Genomic DNA, 14,371 nt, shown 5'->3' on the forward strand with positions numbered 1-14,371 from the left:
TTTATAATTAAAAAAAAAAAAGCTTAGATATGAGGTAAAAATACTAGTCATGGTTCCTAACAAGGGAAGAGGAGTATCCTCTCATCCGCTCATCCTTAATTCCCGTTTGGTTTGTCAGGGGCCTCGTGACAAAAAGCTGTTTTTAAAAAATTGGAAGAAAATGCTCCAAATGGCATCATTGGGTAGTATGATTATGGATTTTTTTAAATTCTCTTTCTTTTATCTGAATGTTTTATGAGCATGTATTTTTATACTGGGGAAAAAGGGGGAGTCGTTTATTGGAGAAGGGGGGAGGGGCTAGACAGCAGGCATATTGAATTCCACGTAGTAGCTTTAATAAGTGCTGTCTGTGATGTTTGGCAAGCCTAGGTTATATCCCTCTACAAGGTTTGTGAACCCATGTTGCTGTGAGTCAGTTACACAGTTTTTACTGTATTTCTCTTTTTAAACTGACATATAATAGACCCCATCCTTGCTGGTGATTTGCCACGTAGTCCTTCTTGATGCTTGTAGCAACCTTGTAGATAAAAGGGATAAACAGGCATTCAAATGTTAGGTAGTATTATTTAAAAGCAGATGGTTTGTTCTATTCTTTCGTGCAGCAGCATTTAATTTCACGAATAGCAGGATGGGAGGGGGAATCTGTGCTGATGGAACTGCATCCTCTGTCAGGGTGTACTTTACAATGTCATCTGCCACCAGTTTCCTTCTAAGATTGTAAAATTCTAGCCATACTGAAGTATGATTTACAGGTCCAGTAATATATGAATAAACTTTTGCAAAATGAAGTTTAAAAACAGGTATCTGTTATTTTTATTTACAGGATTTTTTTTTGCAACAGAACGACTCCCTTGGTACAACCAAAAAGACCAGTGTTTACTTTTCATTAAAAGGTAAGGAACATATTTAGCCCATTTTTATGAATGACAAGAATTACCTATCTATATTTGAATAAAAATTCACAAGATGTAGTCTTTTAATTGAAAGATACCTTGTTAGTTCCATGGAAGCAGAAAAATCCACAGAGGTGATTTGGGATACTAATGTAGAAAATAACCTAATTAATCACATTCACTTTTCTAAACTTGCTCATAGACTACAAGTAACAAATTGAAATATAAAATATGATAAATTATTCATTTCAAATGAGGAAAAGTATTAAAGTTAGATTAACCCTTATCTTTCCTTTTTATTACAGAAATTGTGCTTAATTAGTCATATTAAAAGTTAGGAAACACTTATTTCTATTATTTATTCCTGATTGTCAAAGTATGTAAGCATTGTAAGGAAAAATACAGCATAGAAACTTTCAACAATAATACAAACACAATCTTAATCAAATGATAACCACTGTTAGAATTTTGATGCATTTCCTTCCAGAATTTTCTTTATAAATATACACACATGCCTGTTTACATATACTGTTTTATCTATGTGACATCATATTGTGTTTTGTCTGCTCATTTATCAATTAATTGTGGCTATACTTTCACAATAAATGGTTGAACATCTCATTTTAAAATAGATGTATATTCCATGAAAATATTTCCCTTAATTTAACCAGATTCCTATCGTACAGCAGCTACTTCTCATATTACCTCTCTACTAACACACATATTTTTCCTGTTACAAAGTAGTTATCCTGGATACCTACTCTATGCACTGATAAAAATTAGCCATATGATGGATTCCTAGAAATAAGAGTCCTGAAATAAACTACCTGCTCATTTTACTCTTTGATACATAGTGCCAAATTTCTCTCCAGAAAAATTTATCACAATTTGCAATCACACCAACAATGCATCAGTTCATTTATTTAGTCATTCAACTATTATATTTTTGTGCCTGCCATATGCCAGGCACATGTGGTAGAAGATGATGATATAATGCTAAATAAAACTTACTGGGTGTATATCCTTTCACTTTTATAATTTTAATTAAAATATAAACTATGGAAACAATGATTTAAATCAATGAAACTATGCTGTAAATATTGTTCTACAAATTATTATTTTCCCTTAAAATGAGGGACATATTTTGTGAATGAAGAAACTTATATTTTATAGTACTTTAATGGTTTAATATACATGTTAAATTTTGTACCAATAAGATTTAGTATTTCGGAGTGATGAGTTTGGGATTCAAACTCATCTGTTATTTTTATTAGCTAGTTAATTTTCTGAGTATCATTTATTTCATAGTCTTTCTGTCTCACACTTATTTGAAGTGCCACCTTTACTGTATTAACTAAATCATTTGGTTCTGTGTCTGAATTCTGTTTTCTGATCCATTCTCCATAAAGTTAGTTAAAGTGTTAGGTGCTCAGTCATGTCCGACTCTTTGCGACCCCATGGACTGTAGCTTGCCAGGGTCTTCTGTCCATGTAATTCTCCAGGCAAGAACACTGGAGTGGGTAGCCATTCCCTTCTCCAGGGGTTCTTCCCCACCCATGGATCAAACCTAGGTCTCCTGCACTGTGGGCAGATTCTTTACCATCTGAACCACCAGGGAAACCTGATCCAATCTCCATAATTTATCTGCAGATAACTAAGGAGACAGTTTTTAAAATAACTTTATATTTTCTAGACATAATATGGATTGAAAAAAGTCAGTATGTTGAATTCCAAAAAATAAATTTAAAATAACTCAAAACATGATGATAGTCATCATTCACATTTTAATAACCATCTCCAAGTTAATTTCTTATTATTATGCATTTGTATTTCTTAGATGAGTGGTAAAATTGAATGTCTTTTCATATGTTTATCGTCCACTTGTGAATTGCTTATTCATATCCTTTGTTTTTCTGCTGAACTGAGAAAAAACTAATCAGTGGTTGAAATCCTAAGGGTGAAATAATTTTGGCCTTGAATTAAGACACCTGTGACTCTTTTAGAAAATACCTCTCTTCTCATTTATGATATTGGACAAATATGGCTCAACCACAGCTTTCATTCTGAAATTACCTACTTAGAGCATTGTTTACACGCTTTTCAAGCATTAGTTTCTTAATCACTCACACTGATACAGAAAAATTTGGAATGGAACAGGGAGAGTAAAAAGAGAAAAAGTAACTTGTGATAAAAACCTCATGCAAAGATAATATATTAATGAGCTATGCTGGTTTTTGATTGGAAGTATTTTTCCCCCAAGCCGTAGATTTTAGGTGCTTTTTTCTAACAATGGTCTATTTTTGATGTGCATGCACTACTTTAGGTATCTCATGACACACTTATCTCTGTAGCTTTTTTTTGTCTATTAGTTAATTTTATAACGGCAGGTCCCTAAAGGAAAATAAATATTGTATTCATATAATGAATTTAATTTGTGTATAATACCATATTTTTTTTCTATTTTAAGTATTAGTGCTAGTATATAATACGCTATTTTTCTTCATAAGGCTACCTGTAAATTACTTGTATAGTAATATGATCTCTGTTCCATTGTTTTATGATATTCTTTTGCTGGGTTAAATGTTCATAGTTCTACATGAGATGGTTAACACAGAATCTATTTGAGGTTGAACATGACTCTTGGACGTCTGTTTATACCTTCCCTGTTATGATCATATATACAATCCTAACCACCACCCCTGCCATACAAACACAATATATAATACACAATGAAAACTGCTCTAGCATTATCTTTTGTTGTAGATATTTAAGAAGCCAAGCATTGCAAATTAATTTATTTTTGGACTTATTATTATTATTAGTTCTTCTAGACAGATTTATTCTGAGTAAAAAAAAAAAATAGTTCTTTTTAAAACAATTTTACTGAAGTACAGTTGACCTTGCTACAACAGTTTTGAGCTGCATGGACCCACCCATTTCTTTCAATAAATATCAGTACTATACAAGCCACAGTTAGTTGAATCCCAGGATGCAAAGCTGTGGATACTATGGCACACTATAAAGCTGTACACAAGATTTTTGACTGCCTAGAGGATGAGCACCCCTATCCCCAAAGTGGTTCAAGGGACTGTAAAAGAGATATAATCATATATAAAATGTGCAGTTTGCTAATTTTTTTAAATTTATTTATTTTAATTGGAGGTTAATTATAATATTGTAGTGGTTTTGTCATACATTGACATGAATCAGCCATGGGTGTACATGTGTTCCCCATCCTATAGCCTCCTCCCATATCCCTCCCCATCCCATCCCTCTGGGTCATCCCAGTGCACCAGCCCTGAACACCCTGTCTCATGCATTGAACCTGGCTATGTCTTTCACATATGATAATATACATGTTTCAGTGCTATTCTCTCAAATCATCCCACCTTCTCCCTCTCCCACAGAGTCTAAAACACTGTTCTCTTTTGCTGTCTTACATGTAGGGTTTCATTGCCGTTTTCTAATATCCATATCTATGCGTTAGTATACTGTATTGGTGTTTTTCTTTCTTGCTTACTTCACTCTGTATAACATTTTCAGCCACCTCATTAGAACTGATTCAAATGTATTCTTTTTAATGACAGAGTAATATTCTATTGTGAATATGTACCAGAGCTTTCTTATCCATTTGTCTGCTGATGGACATCTAGGTTACTTCCATGTCCTGGCTATTATAAACACTGCTGCGATGAACATTGTGGTACATGTGTCTCTTTCAATTCTGGTTTACTCGGTGTGTTTGTCCAGCAGTGGGATTTCTGGGTCGTATGGCAGTTCTATTTCCAGTATTTTAAGGAATCTCCACACTGTTCTCCATAGTGGCTGTACTAGTGTGCATTCCCACCAACAGTGCAAAAGGTTTCCCTTTTCTCCAAACCCTCTCCAGCATTTATTGTTTGTCAACTTTTTCATAGCAGCCATTCTGAGCGGTGTTAGATGATACCTCATTGTGGTTTTGATTTGTATTTCTCTGATAATGAGTAATGTTGAGCATCTTTCCATGTGTTTGTTAGCCACCTGTATGTCTTCTTTGGAGAAATGTCTGTTTAGTTCTTTGGCCTATTTTTTGCTTGGGTCGTTTATTTTTCTCAAATTGAGATGCAGGTGTTGCATGTATATTTTTGAGATTAATTCTTTGTCAGTTGCTTCGTTTGCTGTTATTTTCTCCCATTCTGAAGGCTGTCTTTTCACCTTGCTTAAAGTTTCCTTCGTTGTGAAAAAGTTTTTAAATTTAATTAGGTCCCATTTGTTTATTTTTGCATTTGTTTCCATTACTCTTGGAGGTGGGCCATAGAGGATCCTGCTGTGATTTATGTCAGAGAGTGTTTTGCCTATGTTTTCTTCTAGGAATTTTATAGTTTCTGATCTTACATTTGGATCTTTAAGCAATTTTGTGTTTATTTTTGTGTATGGTTTTAGAAAGTGTTCTAGTTTCATTCTTTCACAAGTGGTTGACCACTTTTCCCAGAACCACTTGTTAAAGACATTGTCATTTCCCCATTTTGAACATGGTATATTTCTCCATCTGTTTGTGTCCTCTTTGATTTCTTTCATCCGTGTTTTATAGTTTTCTATATGTAGGTCTTTTGTTTCTTTAGGGAGATATATTCCTAAGTATTTTATTCTTTTCGTTGCAATGCTAAATGGAATTGTTTCCTTAATTTCTCTTTATGTTTTCTCATTCTTAGTGTATAGGTATGCAAAGGATTTCTGTGTGTTAATTTTATATCCTGCAAGTTTACTATATTCATTGATTAGCTCTAGTAATTTTCTGGTGAAGTCTTCAGGGTTTTCTATGTAGAGGATCATGTCGTCTGCAGATAGTGAGAGTTTTAATTCTTCTTTTCCAATTTGGATTTCTTTTATTTCTTTTTCTGCTCTGATTACTCTGGCCAAAACTTCCAAAACTATGTTGAATAGTAGTGAGAGTGCGCACCCTTATCTTGTTCCTGACTTTAGGGGAAATGCTTTCAATTTTTCACCTTTGAAGATAATGTTTGCTGTGGGTTTTTCATATATAGCTCTTATCATGTTGAGGTATATTCCTTCTATGCCTGCTTTCTAGAGGGTTTTTTTTATCATAAATGGATGTTGAAATTTGTCAAAGGCTTTCTCTGCATTTATTGAGATAATTATATGGTTTTTATTTTTCATTTTGTTAATGTGGTGTATTACACTGATTTATTTGCGGATATTGAAGAATCCTTGCATCCCTGGGATAAAGCCCACTTGGTCATGAGGTATGATCTTTTTAATGTGTTGTTGGATTCTGTTTGCTAGAATTTTGTTAAGGATTTTTGCATCTATGTTCATCAGTGATATTAGTATGTAGTTTTCTTTTTTTGTGGCATCTTTATCCGGTTTTGATATTAGGGTGGTGGTGGCCTCATAGAATGAGTTTGGAAGTTTCTCTTCCTCTGCAATTTTCTGGAAGAGTTTGAGTAGGCTATTAGTTAGCTCTTCTCTACTTTTTTGGTAGAATTCAGCTGTGAAACCGTCTGGTCATGGACTTTTATTTGCTAGAAGATTTCTGATTACAGTTTTGATTTCCGTGCTTGTGAATGGTCTATTAAGATTTTCTATTTCTTCCTGGTTTAGTTTTGGAAAGTTATACTTTTCTACGAATTTGTCCATTTCTTCCCAGTTTTCCTATTTAGTGGCATATAGTTGCTGATCCTTTGAATTTCTGTGTTTTCTGTTGTGATTTTTCCATTTTCGTTTCTAATTTTGTTGATTTGATTATTCTCCCTTTGTTTCTTGATGACTATGCCTAATGGTTTGTCAATTCTATTTATCTTCTTAAAGAACCAGCTTTTAGCTTTTTTGATTTTTGCTGTGGTCTCTTTTGTTTCTTTTGCATTTATTTCTGCCCTAATTTTTAAGATTTCTTTCCTTCTACTAATCCTGGGTTTCTTCCTTTCTTCCTTTTCTATTTGCTTTGGTGTAGAGTTATGTTATTTATTTGACTTTTTTCTTGTTTCTTGAGGTATGCCTCTATTGCTATGAACCTTCCCCTTAGCACTACTTTTACAGTGTCCCATAGGTTTGGGGTTGTTGTGTTTTCATTTTCATTCATTTCTATGCATACTATGATTTTGTTTTTGATTTCTTCTGTGATTTGTTGATTATTTGGTAGCATGTTGTTCAACCTCTATATGTTAGAGTTTTTCATAATTTTTCTCCTGTAATTGAGATCTAATCTTACTGCATTGTGTTCAGAAAAGATGCTTGGAATGATTTCATATATATATATATATATATATATATATATATATATTTTTTTTTTTTTTTTAACTTACTAAGGCTATATTTATGGCCCAGGATGTGATCTATCCTGGAGAAGATTCCATGTGCACTTGAGAACAAGGTGAAATTCATTTTTTTGGGGTGAAATGTCTTATAAATGTCAATTAGGTCTAACTGGTCTATTGTATCATTTAAAGTTTGTGTTTCCTTGTTAATTTTCTGTTTAGTTGATCTATCCATAGGTGTGAGTGGGGTATTAAAGTCTCCCACTATTGAGTTATTGTTAATTTCCCCTTTCATACTTGTTAGCACTTGCCTTACATATTGCGGTACTCCTATATTGGGTACATATATATTTATAATTGTTATATCTTCTCCTTGGATTGATCCTTTGGTCATTATGTAGTGTCCTTCTTTGTCTCTTTTCATGGCCTTTATTTTAAAGTCTATTTTGTCTGATATGAGTATTGCTACCCCTGCTTTCTTTTGGTCTCTGTTTGTGTGGAATATTTTTCCCAGCCCTTCACAATCATTCTGTATGTGTCCCTTGTTTTGAGGTGGGTCTCTTGTAGGCAACACGTATAGGGGTCTTGTTTTTGTATCCATTCAGCCAGTCTTTGTCTTTTGGTTGGGCAATTTAACCAATTTACATTTAAGGTAATTATTGATAAGTGAGATTCCGTAGCTATTAACTTTGTTGTTTTGGGTTCGAGTTTATACACCATTTCTGTGTTTCCTATCTAGAGAACATCTGTTAGCATTTGTTGAAGAGATTCTTTGGTAGTGCAGAATTCTCTGAGCTTTTGCTTGTCTGTAAAGCTTTTGATTTCTCCTTCATATTTGAATGAGATCCTTGTTGGGTACAGTAATCTGGTTTTGTAGGTTTTTCTCTTTCATCACTTTAAATATGTCCTGCCATTCCCTTCTGGCCTGAAGAGTTTCTTTTGAAAGATCAGATGTTATCCTATGGGAATTCCCTTGTGTGTTATTTGCTGTTTTTCCCTTGATGCTTTTAATATTTGTTCTTTGTGTTTGATGTTTGTTAATTTGATTGATATGTGTCTTGGTATGTTTTGCCTTGGGTTTGTCCTGTTTGGGACTCTCTGGGTTTCTTGGACTTGGGTGACTATTTCATTCCCCATTTTAGGGAAATTTTCAACTATTACCTCCTCAAGTATTTTCTCATGGTGTTTCTTTTTGTCTTCTTCTTCTGGGTCTCCTATGATTTGAATGTTGGGCTTATTAACATTGCCACAGCGGTCTCTGAGGTTGTCCTCATTTTTCTAAATTCTTTTTTTCTTTTTTCCTCTCTGCTTCATTTATTTCCACCATTCTATCTTTCACCTCACTTGGCCTATCTTCTGTTTCAGCTACTCTACTGTTGGTTCCCTCCAGAGTGTTCTTGATCTCATTTATTGTATTATTCATTATATATTCACTCATTTTTTTTTTTTAATTCTTGGTCCTTGTTAAACAATTCTTTCATTTTCTCAATCCTTGTCTCCAGGTTATTTATATGTAACTCCATTTTGTTTACGAGATTTTGGATCATTTTATTATCATTATTCTGAATTCTTTTTCAGGTAGACTCCCTATCTCCTCCTTTCTTGTTTGGTTTGCTGAGCATTTATCCTTTTCCTTTACTTGTTGAGTATTTCTCTTCCTTTTCATCTTGTTTAGATTGCTGTGTTTGGGGTGGCCATTCTGTATTCTGCCAGTTTGTGGTTCCTTTTTATTGTGGAGGTTCCTCACTGTGGGTGGGGTTGGATGGGTGACTTCTCAAGGTTTCCTGGTTAGGGAAGCTTGTGTCGCTGTTCTGGTGGGTGGAGCTGGATTTCTTCTCTCTGGTGTGCAGTGCAGTGTCCAGTAGTGAGTTTTGAGATGTCTATGGGTTTGTTGTGACTTTGTGTAGCCTATATATTGAAGCTCAGGTCTATGTTCCTGCCTTGCTGGAGAATTTGCCTGTTTTGTCTTGCTCTGGAACTTGTTGGCCCTTGGGTGGTGCTTGGTTTCAGGTAGTTATGGAGGCTTTTGGCTGAGGGCATATTAATTAATGTTTCCTGGAGTCAAGAGTTCTCTGGTGTTCTCAGGTTTTGGACTTAAGCCTCCTGCCTCTGGTTTTCAGTCTTATTCTTACAGTAGCCTCAAGACTTCTCCATCTATAAAGCACTGATATAAAACATCTATGTTAATGATGAAAAGCTTCTCCACAGTGAGGCACAACCGGACAGTTTTACAGAGTTACATGGAGAAGAGAAGAGGGAGGAAGGAGATAGAGGTGACCAGGAGGAGAAGAGGGGGAATCAAAATGCAAGAGTGCAAGCTAGCCAGTAATCAATTCCCTATGTGCTTTCCACAGTCTGTACCCCTCAGAGAGGTTCATGGAGTTCTGCCGAGAAGTGAAGAGGGAGGAAGGAGACAGAGGTTACCAGGAGGAGAAAAGGTGGAATAAAAAGGAGAGAGACAGATCCAGCCAGTAGTCAGTTCCCTAAGTGTTCTCCACAGCCCGGAGCACACAAAGAGATGCACAGATTTGGGTAGAAAAGAGAAGGGGGAGTGAAGAGATAGAGGCGACCTGGTGGAGAAAAAGGAGTGTCAAAAGGGGGAGAGAGCAATCAAGCCAGTAATCACACTCCCAAGTAAAAATGGGGACTGAAGATTGGGTTCTTAAATGTACAAAATTGATAACAAATACCAAAAAGCACAGATTAAAAAACTAGAGTAGAGTTTAGACCCGGGGCAGATATATGTCAATGTATGGCAAAACCAATACAATAATGTAAAGTAATTAGCCTCCAATTAAAATAAACAAATTAAAAATAAAAGTCACAAAAATTATAAAAAAGACAGCCTTCAGAATGGGAGAAAATAATACCAAATGAAGCAACTGACAAACGATTAATCTCAAAAATATACAAGCAACTCCTGCAGCTCAATTCCAGAAAAATAAATGACCCAATGAAAAAATGGGCCAAAGAACTAACAGACATTTCTTCAAAGAAGACATACATATGGCTAACAAACACATGAAAAGATGCTCAACATCACTCATAATCAGAGAAACGGAAATCAAAACCACAATGAGGTACCATTTCATGCCAGTCAGAATGGCTGCTATCCAAACGTCTACATGGAATAAATGCTGGAGAGGGTGTGGAGAAAAGGGAACCCTCTTACACTGTTGGTGGGAATGCAAACTAGTACAACCACTGTGGTGGAGAACAGTGTGGAAATTCCTTAAAATACTGGAAATAGAACTGCCATACGACCCAGCAATCGCACTCCTGGGCATACACACCAAGGTAACCAGAATTGAAAGAGACACATGTACTCCAATGTTCATCGCAGCACTGTTTTATAATAGCCAGGATATGGAAGCAACCTAGATATCCATCTTCAGATGAATGGATAAGAAAGTTATGGTACATTTACACAACGGAATATTACTCAGCCATTAAAAAGAATACATTTGAATCAGTTCTAATGAGGTGGATGAAACTGGAGCCTGTTATACAGAGTGAAGTAAGCCAAAAAGAAAAACACCAATACAGTATACTAACGCATATATATGGAATTTAGAAAGATGATAACGGTAACCCTGTATATGAGAGAGCAAAAGAGACACAGATGTATAGAACAGTCTTTTAGACTCTGTGGGAGAGGACGAGAGTGGGATGATTTGGGAGAATGGCATTGAAACATGTATATTATCATATGCGAAATGAATCGCCTGTCCAAGTTCGATGCATGATACAAGATGCTCGGGGCTGGGTTACTGGGATGAACTAGAGGGATGGGATGGGGAGGAAGGTGGGAGGGGTGGTTCACGATGGGGAACATATGTACACCCGAGGCAGATTCATGTCAATGTATGGCAAAACCAATACAATAATGTAAAATAATTATCCTCCAATTAAAACAAATAAATTAAAAAAATAAAATAAAAACTGGGTCTAATTTTTGCAAGGAAATAGTAGGTTACAAAAATGAAAATTAAAGGAGTAAAAGAGGACTTAAAAATAAAATTAAAAAATGATAATAGTAAAAATATATCTAGGAATTTCTCTGGAGTTGTTGCAGACAGCGTGAGGTCAGTTCAATTTCAGATAGTTCCTTGATTCGGCTTATACTTCTCAAGATCTGTAGGCCCCTTCCAGTGTAGTCGGTGCTAACTACAAAGTTTTAATCTGTTGCACCTGTCACTTCCAAATCCGTCCCCTTTATTTTAGCTGCTTCTGTTTGCTGGTCTTTTCAGTGTGTAATTTCCGCCCTGTTACAAGGGGGCGAAGGTGGTCACTTATTTAGGCTCACTTGTTTAGTCGTGCTGTGGGGAGGGAAGAACACTGCAAACAAATATCACTGGCATGTATGTAGAGTGCTCACAGTGTCTCGGCCGCACTGCGTTTGCCCCGCTCATGGCACGTGCACTTTCCCAGTCTATATTTCTCAGATTCTAGATTGCTCTGCTGAGGAACTCTCTGAGGTGGGCCCTGCGTTGCATGTACTTCCCAGGTCTAAGCCACTCATGTTCAGGTTTACGGGTACTTCACAAAGGCGCAGACTCAGTTGGGCCAGCATTTTGTGCACTTCCCAGGTCTGAGCAGCTCAGGTAACCAGGTCCTTGGTGAGCGCCATCTCCCCAGGTGGGAAGTGCATCTTATCACCTCCCTGTTCCCAGCCTCTCGGTTTCCTGGGTGACTGCAGACGCTCCCGTCTCAGGTGTGCCGTGTGTCTCTTCTGGGGAGCTGATCTCTGGCTGCGACCCTCCCTGTGGATGTCAACCATCCGGAATCCCAGCATGTCTTGGTTAGCAACTGGAAGCCTGCTTGCAGTTTGGTAGAAGATGTCTGTCAGGGGACAAGATTGACCCTTCCAGCTCTGGCTGCACCCCGCCTGCCTACCTGTGTCCCGTGGGGGATGGGCTGGTCCACAACTGGCTAGTTCTCCTCTGGTATTAGCTCAGTCCTTTGTTCTGTGAGCAGGCCTGGCAGTGCCTTAGGTTAGGGCTTTTCGTGGGATAGTTCTTTCTCTCTCTTTTCTTTTTTTTTTCTCTCTCTCTCTTTGTTGATGTGTCTATTCATATTTTGCCAATTTTTCTATTAGGTTGTTGTGTTACTCTTGAGTTTTAGGAATTCTTTTTCTACTCTGGATACAAGTCCTATATCAGGGATAAGTTCTGCAAATATTTTCTCCCCATCCATGAATTTTTTTTCATACTCTTAACAGTCTTTCAGTTTTTCAGAGAGCAGAAGTTTATAATTTTGATGGTCCAATTTATCATCATTTTTTTGTTCCTTTTATGGTCTATGTTTTTTGCATAGGCCAAAGTCACAAGGATATTCTATTTTTTTTTTAAGTTTTGTATTTTTAGATACTATATTTCAATCTGATCTATTTTTGTTCATGGTACAAGATGTGGATTGAAATTCTTTTTATTTATTTATTTACTTTTTTGCAAATGGATAACCAATTCTTCCAGCATAATTTGTTGGGAAAGCTCTACTGAATTACTTTTGCACCTTCCTCAAAAATTTGTTTTCCATGTATGTGTGGGTATATGTTAGACTCTGTTCTGTTCCCTTGTTTATTCTATTTAATCACCTAATTGGTAAATATTTGTTAGGTATATTTGAGAGGAAAATAGACCCAAATTATAGGACAAAAGAATTTCATTGCAGTAGAGTTAGTTACAGAAGCTTCATCTTCATTTTTTGGCCTTTCATTTCTGCTCTCAATATCTGTGAAAAAGAGGCAAATAACAGCAGTAATAATCTAGAAAACCAATCAGCACAAGAAACGTCAAATGCTCTTCCGTTTTCTGGATTTGCCAGTGTATAGCTGTCTGTAGTCCAGCAATAGGAGTGGTAGCTAATATTATTCAGGAGCACAAGTAATGCCACTGTATTTCTTTCCTTTGATAGAGAGACCTGTTTGGTGAAATTAAATAGTGTTTCCAAACTGTTAATAAACTATGGTTTAAAAAGGAATAGCAATAAAATTGGTTATTATTTCACACTGTTGTTTTTCAAGTCAAAATTATATCATTTCATACTCATTCCTAAGGTAGGGATACACATAAATGAATAGAATATGGTTTATAGCTATAACATATTTTATTTTTAAGAAACTTGATTTAATAAACATATCAAACTTTGTGCCAGTAAACATGCATAATCTTTTCTGACACAAATGGAATATGCCCCCATAACATTTGATTTCTTTTTTATGTTTGCAACTTTATTTTTTATTTTTTTAATTTATTTATTTTAATTGGAGGCTAATTACATTATTGTATTGGTTTTGCCATATATTGACATGAATCTGCCTTGGGTGTACATGTGTTCTCCATCTTGAACCCCCCTCCCACCTCCCTCCCCAAAGGAACTATTTGTAAATTACATTTCTGGCATTATAGCCTTACCTGCATGGAATTTAAGAGAACAGTTACAATTAAAGCAATAGAAGAGAAGGAAAATTGCTTAATAATTTGGATATTTGTTCTAATGCTACTTTTCAACTTAAAAATAGCATAGGTTGTTCAAAAATGTAAAGGAGCACTTTTACAAGGCCATTCAAGAATCTTTTGCCCACAGTACTCATGGGAAGAATTCTCACACAAAAATTCTAGTAAAGTAAACCTTTTAAACTGCAAATTTGGAAGCATTTTATTTCATTCTAGGGAGGAAAAATTTTAAGGGTTTTGACTGGTGAGCAATGTTCATGCATTTATACATTACTACAAAAACTGTTTCTAAATTTTGTATTATATTTGGACAATATGGAACAAGCCCAAATGATATTTTCTGTAATTTTTTCATCCAGAATACCCAAATAGATTTAATTAGTTAGATTACATACACCCTCTGAGAAAAAGAAAAGTCTTACGGAATTGTAAATATTCTTTCTGCTGAAAACAAATATGTATTCCATAGCTCTTCAGAGGTATCAAACAACATACACATAATTTTAAAAATCCTCTCAGAATTTAAGAGTAGAATCTCAATAATAACCAAATTTCAGCATTTGATTTCCTTAATGAGACTTTATGACCTAATTGATTTTAGCATAGGTTCAGGAGTCACAAATGCTAGGCTGAATCTTGGTTACTTCTCTTACTAGTTGTATTAGATATTGGGCAGGCTACCTCACTTTTATTACTTCTATTCTCCCTCACTAAAATGCGGCTGAAATATTACACAGATCTCAAATTCAGTATTATTTGCTATTTT

General features: G+C 35.6%; 1 protein-coding gene across 1 annotated transcript in view; it reads left to right on the forward strand.

The window, feature by feature from the left end:
* The first annotated feature begins 21 nt into the window (after positions 1-21).
* The window catches only part of FAM133A (family with sequence similarity 133 member A), a 68,269-nt gene continuing 53,919 nt past the window's right edge, over positions 22-14,371 (forward strand). Inside the window, exons 1-2 of the mRNA XM_055393721.2 lie at positions 22-182; positions 824-893. The gene's annotated coding sequence lies outside the window, so the exon portion shown is untranslated. The remainder of the gene's footprint in view (positions 183-823; positions 894-14,371) is intronic.

Source organism: Moschus berezovskii, chromosome X, assembly GCF_049115385.1.
Source record: "Moschus berezovskii isolate FMDL1 chromosome X, NW_MosBer_1.0, whole genome shotgun sequence".
Taxonomy (NCBI): Eukaryota; Metazoa; Chordata; class Mammalia; order Artiodactyla; family Moschidae; genus Moschus; species Moschus berezovskii.